Source organism: Mesoplodon densirostris, chromosome 5, assembly GCF_025265405.1.
Source record: "Mesoplodon densirostris isolate mMesDen1 chromosome 5, mMesDen1 primary haplotype, whole genome shotgun sequence".
NCBI classification, from domain to species: domain Eukaryota; kingdom Metazoa; phylum Chordata; class Mammalia; order Artiodactyla; family Ziphiidae; genus Mesoplodon; species Mesoplodon densirostris.
This window is the reverse complement of record NC_082665.1, coordinates 50,524,896-50,536,246: the sequence shown is the minus strand read 5'-3', so window position 1 is coordinate 50,536,246 and position 11,351 is coordinate 50,524,896. Positions and strand designations below refer to the sequence as shown.

Sequence of the window (11,351 nt, the reverse complement as noted above, 5' to 3'; positions counted from 1 at the left end):
AAACAAAGCATAAAATTCTTCCATATATTTAATACTAAAATTCTACTCAGAGTCCAATAAAATGAGCATAAATATCCTATACACACTGATTATACAAGAAGGCACTCTACTCTATAAAGGTTACATGCTGCACATAAATAAAATTGTGCTATACTATAAATTAAAACTACTTAAAATTAATATGCTAGTTATAATAAAGATTAAACATTTAATTAACAATATTTTTGCTTGCCTTCTTAGAAATTTTATGATTTGAATGGACTGGGTCACTTAAATTGCTGTCTAGGGAAGTTTGAAATGACTCTTTTTCTCCTCAATAGATTCCCTGTCTTGACCCACATGATCCCGGCAATAAGATTCTGAGACTGCTCAGCGGACTATAGCGTAAGAGAAGTAAGCATGGTTAAGAATCCACATGCACTGGCTCCCCTGGAGGAGGTACCCATCTAAAATTAAAAATCAAACCTGGGTCAGACTTAGACGTGATCTGGGCTGGTGTAAAATTCCATGGGGAGAAGAGACCCCAAAGAGGAATCTTCCAATACTGGTGACACCTTTGGTCAGGAGCACTGCAGCTCATAATTCTAGTTTATAGCAGGACAGGACCTGGTAGCAACTGATAGGAGTAGAGGCAGAGAAAAGCGCTGTGCAGGCTGTCAGGAAAGTGAAGAACAAGTCAGGGATTAGAACTGAAGTCCAGTCATGAGAGGTGACAAATAACAGGAAAGAGTGCAGCCTGATGGACACACAGATGTCCAGGGAGTTCCCAGAGATCCAGAGGCAATGAGTCTGAGAAGTAGCAAGACAAACTTAAGACCCTATCATCACGACCCTGATGGAGAAGGGGCCCCTATTACTGCCAGGTTCCTTGGCTCCAAAATGGATCTGTAGTAACATGCAGTTCAGCAGCTTGAACCTCTAATGTCATTCAGTGCTCAAAAATCGAGTTCTTGTTTTCAGAGTGTAATAAACATTCTTTCCAACAAATAAATTTGGTAATATACAACACATTTACAGTAGTGTCTAGAGCTTTAAGTTTTTGAAAAAGAGGAAAACCTTCTGAACTTGGTCCTTCTACTTACTTATTTCATACTTGTTAAATAGTTTGTTCTTCTCACTCATCTCATCCTACTAAGAGCATGAAGGCTGCTAAAGAAAATACAACTAGGAAGCTAGGGGATGTGTTTGGAAAGGAGGAGCAGTAGTCGTACTCCTCTACCTTGACTCTATGCTATTTGGGGAGGTGTTTATGGTTTGATTATATGTGCAAGGTCTTGAGGCTTCTCATTTCACTTTTTGGAATCTCATTTACTATCTCATTTTATTTACAACACTCTTAACATGGATACAGAAAGAACTATTATTATCCCTGTTTTACAGATTAGGAAACTAACTTGGAGTAGAAGTGGTAAATGAAATCTGTCTTCAAAAACCTGAGGCAGAGATCTACCCGTGTTCAAATCCTTTCACATAGTAGATCTTCAAAAATATTTGAATGAATGGGTGAATAGATGATTTTTTTCCACTAAAGTACTATTTTTAGGGCACAAGTAGGATAAGGAAGAAAAGTGAAGTTAAAACAGGGCTGAGGAATGAGGTTAACAGTAATAGCTAACATTAATGGCATGCTTACTCTCTGTCAGTCATTTGAGAAGCACCTTATACTCATTTATTCCTTAGAACAACTTGTGAAGGTAAGTAGTAGTATTTTTCACATTGAACACATGAACAAAACACAAAATATATTTCAGAGCTGGGATTCACACCCAGGTATGCTGACCCACAGAGCATGCTCTTAATCTCCCACCACACTATGGAGGACAAAATTAAGTCAGAAATCACAATAACGGCCAAGAACAGGTGCAACAGTGAGGAAATGAGGATAAGTGGAAGCTCTAATATCTACCAAGTGCCAGGCCTTTCCATAGATTATCCCTAGTCCTCAAATTAACCCAAAAAGTTGGTATGAGAATCTTCACTTCATAGATAAGGAAGCTGAAGTTCAAAGAAGCTAAATGACTTCCTCAAGGTCATACAGCTAACAAGTGACAACTGATTCAAATCAAGTCTTTTTGATTCCAAAGTACAGGGTTTTTTTCTATACAGAATATTTCTAGAGACCAAATCTACACAATCTAGACCACAGAAATCTTCCATGTCCTGGAGCATTCTCTGTCCTTAAGGAATATGGTACAGAGGAATTCAGGGATGTTCATGTCTTTGACCAAAGAACCATCTTTTTCGATCTGGAACGTTCATCCCTTCACTAAGCATATAAAATACTAAACATAGATAATAAACAAGGAGAAATGAGGGAGAAAGTACACCACTGCCCAGCCAGGTCAGCTGAATCAGCCCTGGTGATCATAAATGATGGATAAGTGTAACCATTTGGGTCAAAATGCTATACATAATAGAGGATTTCATAATAGAGGCGTATTTCCAGCTCTAGACACTAGGTAGTATGGCTCCTTCTTTCTGTTTGGGGATATACAGATACCTCCATATATCTATGGTGATCTCTTTTCAGCTTTCTGGAATTGCCTTCAGTCTTACTCCAGAGCAGTGGTTCTCAAACTTTAGCATGCAGCAGAATCAACTGGAGGGCTTGCTAAACAGAAAACAGGGGGCTCCACCCCCAGAGTTTCCGATTGAGTAGATCTGGACTGGGTTCTGAGGAACTGCACTTCTAACAAGTTACTGGGTAAGACTGATGGTGAGGGTCAGGGGATCATACATCCAGGACTAGGGTTCTAGAGTTATTGTAAGTTTCCAATTTATTTCTCTTTACTCCAAACCAACGCCGGCCATAATATATCAGCTCTCAGGAATGAGCAACCTATTTTACAAGCAATGTGCTCAATTCCTTGACTTCAAGGCCCCCAGGAAGCTCTGATTTGCAGAGCTTCTGCATTTCATAGTCAGTTCCACATTTTTCCAGAGCATAGAAAGCACAAATAAAGATGACATCTAAGATAAAAGTTAAAAACAATAATGCCTATACCTTTGCAATTTATGCACAGGTCCTCAAAACTCAATTTCGTCCTACATGGCTTAGATTCCCTGGGCTAGCCCTGCATAATCAATATAACCTAGAAAGCTTCACCTAATCAATACTGTAGAACTTGTTCATTTTTCTGCCAATATCAGATAGAAATAAGGTTTTGCTCATGTTTTGCAAATGAGCTTTTTAAAACATTATTTTCATAACTTCACTGTTAGCCTTAGACTTCTAGTTGTCAGAGCTCAGCTAGGAAAAGCTATAACTGACTCTTTCATTTGACAGTTCCTTTGGAACAATTATTTAATGTGAGCATTATTTAAATGTGAGAGGAGAATGCATGTATCTTGGTGTGGTTTTAAAATTTAGCTTCAACATCTTATCTTCCATTTACATTTAAAACAGCACATCATTATTTGCTTCTTGGCTTCCATTTAGAGTTAGCACAGAGTTCAGATATTGGGGGAAGTCATTTAAACTGAATAGCGAAAGATGATAACACATTTTTCTTTCTTCAGATGGGATTAAGAGAATAACCTCTCTTTTTTTTCTTTTTTGGACACCCAAATATCTTTTAAGGGGGGAGGGGCAGTGGGGGGAGGGTCTCTCACTGCACATCTTGTTCATTGGGGCTGCTTCCTGAGTTCTGCGGCTTCATCACATGCGGCAGCTCGGGTGGGTTGGAGAAGGGCTCGATGCGCAGAGCCTCAAATGCTTCATCTGCTTGGAAGACTAGTCCCACAGTGGCTGGGGCCTGAGGCCCTGCTGTCTGGCTGATGAAGCAACACTCGCCCAATGTCTTACCGTCGTCCAGAAGCTTGGCGTCCTTATACAGCCGCTCGCTGCTCGTCCAGCGGCCGCCTGAGGATGTCCTCGACGATGCGCTTCAGCTCGAACACGGTGCTTGACTCCTTGGCGTCCGTGAACATAGCAGTCTTGTGAGGAACCCGTCCATCACGGCCGCTACTTCTCCCTCTAGACGCCCCAGAGCAGCCGCGCTCCACCCCCTTCCCAGCAACCCGGGCGCTGGACCCAGCATGCCCCGCGCCAGGGCGGCCCCGCCCCGCGCCAGGGCGGCCCCCACCCCGCGGCCTCAGGGTTCCGTGATTCTCTTAATCCCATTTAAAGAAAGAAAAGTGTTGGTTTTAAGCTGAGGCAAAATGCGATCCCTTTGAACTCTACAGTTGACAATTTAGGAAAAACCACACAGTCTTCAAGGCATTATTTCAAATCCTCTGGGTATGTACAAAGTTACTTACACTGGTTGCCATTTTGAGGAAAGATCCCTTTTTGAGGAAAAAATAAAATTTAACTCAAAAGAGTTCATGAATTAGCGCGGCAAAGCTGCTACAACCTTTCTCCTCACACCTGCAGGAATTCGGACCTTATAGCTGTATTTACAATGGAGTCCTGGCCACCCTTTCCAAGGGATACTGAGTAGGGCATGGAGGGAATACCAAGAGTCTCCAAAGCAATTATCACTCTTCTGATGAGGTGATGGGGTGAGGCGAAAATGCACAGGAAATGGTTATTTGTTTACTTCAAAATATGAGTAGTGTTCAACTAAGGCAGCTAATCTGGAGAATTTCTGTATCTGTTTCATATGCCAGGCAGTGACATTATACTTATTCTGGAAATTGCCTTTATGTACAAATAGCGTTCATTACATGCAGCTTTTGTCAACTCTAAAGGGCAAAGGAAAAACAGATTATTAGTAAAATAAAATGAAAAAAAAAAAAACCACTGGTATGTATTTTTTTCCCTCAGGGTGAGAGGGAAAATGCCTGTATGTTGTTTTCAAACATTCTAGCCATCAACTCCAGAGAGCATGGACGAACATAATTTTCACTGATGACAATAATGAAGATGATAATGCTTTTCAGCATTTCCCAGAGCATAAACTCGGTTTGAGTGTGAGCCTGGCTGTGTGACCATAACGAATGCTAGTGATATGGGAAAAACAAATGCACAAATGAAAAACAGTGAGTCAGATAGCTCATTCATTTCTGTCAATAGAATCCAGAGTTCCCCAAATCTGCTTAGTGTCTGCCATTGTATAATCTTAAGTGCATTGCAGACCATTTGCATGTTGAATAAAATGTTAGAATTGCTTTAGAATAAATAAAGCAGTTGCATTTCCACTGCCTCTCAGAAAGGTTTGGATTTTTGTTTTCTTCCTACATGCTCATTAGATTAAGTGCAAAGAATTTTTTTTTCAGTAGATGAAGTTGAGAATTGATGCAATTATGTCAATAATATAGACAAAACACTTTCCTCAACTTCCAAATTATCAGATCACTAAAATTACTTTCTCATTTAAATTATCTGGATACTTTCTCAAAAAAAAAAAAGGAAAAAAAAATAAAACATTCTAGAGAGTAGTAGTATAAGAAGATTAATATCAAAACCAATTATTTTTCCTAACTGACCACAGTTAACTTTTCTATCAGTTTCCTTCGTGTCTTTTTTCTGTGTGAGCTCATATTATATATACAGTTCTGTATTCTGCTTTTTTCTTTTCATGTTATAGCATAAGCATTTTCCATTTGGGTAAAGGCTTTTTATAACTGATTTTAGTATTTACATATCATTATAGCACAGCAAAGGACCATAATACATCTAAGAATTCTGTATTTGGAAACATTTAAGTGGCATCTAATTTTTTTTATTAAAAATAATAGTGATAAACATTCTTGTACATAAATCAATGTATCTCATGTTTTAAAGCTGTGAGTAAATGATGACATGACTTGAGTAACATAGGTTTAAGTCAGATCCTCTGATGATAGCTGGGCACATGGACACCCACAGTACATTTCTGAGACACCCGTGCTGGTAGTGTGGTGATGTGACTAAGTTCTGGCAAGTTAAATAATGAGAGAAAGTCTCCTGTGGCAGCTTCCAGGAAATTTCCTTAAACTATTGATGATGTGTGTATGTCCTTTGCCTCTATTTTTGGACCTTTCTCCATCTTGGACCACAAGACAAGGGCTACAGACCAGAGATGGTGAAGTGTGAAATAAGAGAAATTCTCATTATGGATCCATTGACAAACTGGAAAGAAAGCATTAAAGTTTTGATAAATCTTTTAATGAGATAGTGAATCACCTGTGTTCCATATTGCGTTTTGAGAGTGAGGGTGATGCAAAAACGAATTGTGATTTATCTTTATAGAATTTAAGGGAAATAACTGGGTTCAATTCTCTCTCAGTGGGCATTCTGCCATCTCATTTTATGAACAACAAAATATATGTTAGCAAAACAATAGCTTTTAAAATAAAATCAGTTCCAACGGGTTCGTGCCCCGGTCTGGGAGGATCCCATATGCCGCGGAGCGGCTGGGCCCGTGAGCCATGGCCGCTGGGCCTGCGCATCCGGAGCCTGTGCTCCGCAACGGGAGAGGCCACAACAGTGAGAGGCCCGCATACCGCAAAAAGAAAAAAAAAATAATAAAATCAGTTCCAATCCCCAAGTGGTAAATAATTTCTAAAGTTAGAAAACTACACGCAAAGGGAGAAATGGCTTCAGGACCTGTATAACTTTGAGTCAGAGTTGCGTGAAATTGTCAAACCCAAACTTTCCCAGGATCTTCCAATGTTAGTTGATTAGCCAAATGAGCAGGATTATTCAGTAATAGATTGTGCTTTGGGCATTGCTAACACAGCCATTCTCCTGATGAAAACTTACCTCAACATTTGATCCAAGTTCCCTTTGACTAAACCTCCATATAATGATGTCACTTCTCTTTTCAACGTAGAAAATGAAAGGGAAAATTGAGATAATTATGTTGGCAATTTAAGTAAAACAAAAAATATCCAGATACTTGAGGTAAAAGGGAATTGGAGGTTTGAACCATGCAGGTAACAATCTGAGTTCTCAATTTCACTTCGCCAAGAATACAAAGCATTTTTTAAATGAAGTTTATTGAACAGAGATTTCCAAATATTGTGTCTAGTACCCAAACCAATTCTCTCCTTGCTATCTCAGCAAAAAGTGGTATTAATCAAGGCAATTTTAGTTCTCCTGTATTATTCAAATTTGTAAAGATCAGACAAGATATTCTCACAAACATGAAAGTATAACATATTTATCCAGTTTCCACTTCCTTTGAGTCTCTGGAGGAGACAAGTCACCATCATGAGAAACATGGGTAACAGCTACCAGAGATTTGTTTTTGTCTTCTACCAGTGAACTCATGCCCTCTGAGAAGCTGCCTCTCCTCCCAGGGTTCAACACTTTCCTTGCTGCATTTGCCCCCTATTATCTCTGCTTTGCTGTTTTATGCTTTTCACTGCTTCTGGTCTGTTGTCACTGCTGATGACATCACTCACTCCACTCCTTGGCCACCCGCCCCCTCAATACCAACCCTGTAGGATGTAGGTCCAATCAGTACTTTGATGCCAGGCCTCCTTCTGCCCTGTTTCTCATGATAAGGAGAGATAATTCAGCATAATTTCCAAGCACATCACTGCCCACCCACTCATAGCCCTGTCTTTTCTCTGTTTGATCCATATTTTTAGCTAATATGAAAGAGGACCCCCTGCTCACAAGCCCTTACCTCCAGACATTAAATATTTCAAAATAATTTCAAGAGGAGATTATCAAATTTTGTAATAATTTATTTATTCATTCCCTTAATGTGGCTGGGTTCATTAGGACGTTTTATATTTTAGTAGTGTGACATAAAATAATGGTGTGTTTGCAAGTTTACCAGCTGTGATGGTTCATCTTGTGTCAACTTGACTGGGCCACAGGTTGCCCAGACATTTGGTCAAACATTGTTCTGGGTGCGTCTGTAGGATGTTTCTGGGTGAGACCTAACATTTGAATACATGAGTAAAGCAGATAGCCCTCTCTAATGTGAGTGAACCCTATTTATTCAGTTGAAAATCAGAATAGAACAAAAAGTCTAACTCTCCCATGACTACGAGAAATTCCTCCTGCCTGACTGCCTTTCCAACTGGGACACTGGTTTAGTCCTTCCTTTGGACTAGAACTGAAATAAAAGCTCTTCTGGGGCTTGCACCTGCTGGCTTTCAGTCTGGAAACACATCACTAGCTCTCCTGTGTCTCCAGCTTGCCCACTGCAGATCTTGGGACTTGTCAGACTCCATAATAATGAAAGCTAATTCCTTAAAATAAATCTCTTTATATGCATACATCCTATTAGTTCTTTTTCTCTGGGGAACCCTAATACACCAGACAATCCTGGTACTTATTTTTTCTACTACCCAAGTATATACTTTCCTAAATTACAAATTTGGATTGTTTCGTATTAAATGTCTCCCCGCTTGTAAATAATTGAGGAACATCATTTTCAAAAGCAATTGATCTATGGTCAGCTTCCTGTTTTCCTTATAAATATAAAATGAAAGCAAATGTGTGCTAGCCTAATAGCCTCTATCATCTTGACAGAAGGCTCTCCATCCTGTCACAGTTCTCTCCTGCCAAGTGCTCTGAGAATCCTTCAAACTACACCTTGTGTGTGTTCACAAATGTCTCCCATATACTTCTTCTCCTGCTCTTTTCTCACTTCTAGAAGTTCACGGCCTTACATTTTCCACAGCTAACAATGCCCCTTCATGGACCATCATGTCTGTGATGCTCCCAAAGCTAAGTGCCAATACTTGAGGACCCAGACTAGTACTCAGTTCTGTAAGATTGGATTCTCCCTGAGTGAGGAAAAGGATTTCTCCTCAACTCTTTGTCATATTCCAAAACAAGGGGTGGCAGCCAGACCCTGATAGAACTGTCAGGAGAGACTATGCAACTCTGGGCAGAAGCTGAGCTCCTGTCTTTCCAGTTTTTACTCTCCCCTCAAAGTTTTAAAAGTCATAGGCTCAGTTTTAGTCAGAGCTCAGACGCAAGGTAAAGCACTTCTTTACCCTCAGCTGATCTCATGAATATGCTCCCTACACAGGGCTGCGGAAGTTCAGTGTAGAGAGGGCAGGCTTCATCTAGCCTAGAGCTACTGCACTTCCCTGTTGCATTAGGCAGCTTATTTTAAGTTTAACCTTTCTTAATGTTTGTGAAAGTAGGAATAGAATGGTGAGAGTAGGATGGAGATATATCTTAAAAACAAAAAAAAATTAAAAACAAACAAAAAAAATCACCGTTTTAAAGATATCACTTACAATTATTTTATTGAACAATCATCTTTTACATGTCATCAGACCTTACCCCTGAAATGCAAAAAACAGTTTGAGGTATTAAAACTGAAGGAATGGGCTTCCCTGGTGGCGCAGTGGTTGAGAGTCCACCTGCCTCTGCAGGGGTCACAGGTTTGTGTCCCGGTCCAGGAAGATCCCACATGCTGTGGAGCGGCTAGACCCGTGAGCCATGGCAGCTGAGCCTGTGCGTCCGGAGCCTGTGCTCCGCAACGGGAGAGACCACAACAGTGAGAGGCCCGCGTACCGAAAAAAAAAAAAAAAAAACTGAAGGAATATTTGCACATATTTTGTAAGGTTTTCACACTATAGTAACTGGAATATTCAGTATAACTAAATATTACATATAACTGCAGCTTTATAAGAACAAAGCTATTTAAGCAAACCTGGTTTGTCTCATTATAGCTTTGGACATCCCACTTATGTTATAAAGGTGACAAAAATAATATGAGATTTAAGTTGCTTGCAAACTGATATGTGCATTATTCAGTTTTAGAAAATGGTGTATAGAATTTAACGGGTTAATAGCTGAAACAGTAACTATACCCAAAGCACAAAAATCAAACTGACAAACCAGTTTCAATGATATAATGTACTATTCACAGGATTTAATCCTTGGATCAATGGCAATTCACTTAAAGTATCTGAAATAGATTTAGCAGAATATTTCAATACTATCCCTGTACATGGAGGGTCACATAAGTAGCATGGTCCATATTTTTTCTGTAAGATTTCCCCCTTTAAATCAGTAAATAAATTGCTAACACTGATAAAGTTCAGAATGGTCACTTCAAAGTTATTTTGAAGTAACATGAGGAAGAGGAGATTGGCTTTTTAAGTGTTTGTGACTCTTATATTGAGGAAATTATCAGGAGACTTTTCAGATCCCATTTCCCTCTGACTGTGTCTACACCTTGAAAGAGAAAGTTGAGGCAATTATATAGCTAATTAGAGTAATATAAATACTTTCTTCTGCACTATTCAGGCAAATTGGAGAAAAGGTATTCTTTTGATTTGATGATTGATTTAATTATTAACATCAGAGCATAGACACTTCATTTGAAACAAATCTAAGCTTGCATAGTGATTTGCATGTAGTATAGTAAAATTAAGTCCTGAATAATAGGTCACAAATGTTGAATAACAATTAGTCTCTACAGCAATTTCTACAGTTATAAACAGCACTTCTAGTAGCTGCACATGCTAGGTTCTGGTGTTTGTCATTGAATTGTTTTATTTGTTCCATTGTGTAGATAGACTGAACAAAGGGAAGCTTGATTTTTTGGTAAGAATTTAGGCTTAAAACTTGGCTTTTTAAAATTTTTTGCAAAACTGATAAAAAATAAAATGCTTCTTGCAGTTTACTATTGGGGAAAATACTGTTTCTTCCATGGCAATCATGACGCCTTAAAGGAGACACCTGCAAAAGTAGGCTTCCTCCAGACTATATGTTTTGTCTACATCAGAAATTTGTAAGAAAAGCGACATTTTTTTCATGAAGACTCCAACAAAATTCTGCAAAAACATTTAACCTGTTTCCTCTTTGTTCTAGGGAAAAAAACAGAACTTAGGTTTTTAAAAACCCACATAGGAACGCTATGCTTGTGTGTGGGGACAATGTCCTTTCCCACAACTACTGTTTGTTTTCCCACGTAATGGTTCCTGAATTAAGAGTAATCTTTGCAGTCTGGAAGCACAGCTGCAGCAGCAGCTGAGTGGTTTACTTGGGAGCAGAGGGAACACGTGTTGATGTTCTCACTTGAACCAGGAGAAAACTGATCACAGATTCTTCTATCAAATGAATAACGACCTAGTGTCAGTATCCTTTAGAGGTTAACGACTATTTTTAGTATTTGCTACACAAATGGATGCTCCCTCCAGGTTAGGATACAATACCCAAGAGTTGTATTTTATTTTTTTCAAATGAATGTTTTCAGACACGGAAATCAGCCAAAAACATAGGAGGTCATAGAATGAGAAATTAAATCTCAGGTGTCCAAATTGGCTGGTCCAATTAAAACCTACCCCAAGTTGCAATTATCTGGAATAAAACAAAAAGCAACTTTCATTTCAGGACCACATATGCAAATCTAAGTGCCATCACAGTGGATTTTAATGCTTAAGGGATAAAATTGCAACAAGTTTATTTTTTTTCCTATGGTCACCTTTTATCTATAAAACCA

The 11,351-nt window shown here is 39.1% G+C and overlaps 1 pseudogene; it reads right to left on the bottom strand.

Annotated features, from left to right (window-relative positions):
* Window positions 1-3,608: 3,608 nt before the first annotated feature.
* LOC132491215 (elongin-B-like) lies at window positions 3,609-10,656 on the bottom strand (annotated as a pseudogene).
* Between the last annotated feature and the right edge of the window lie 695 nt (window positions 10,657-11,351).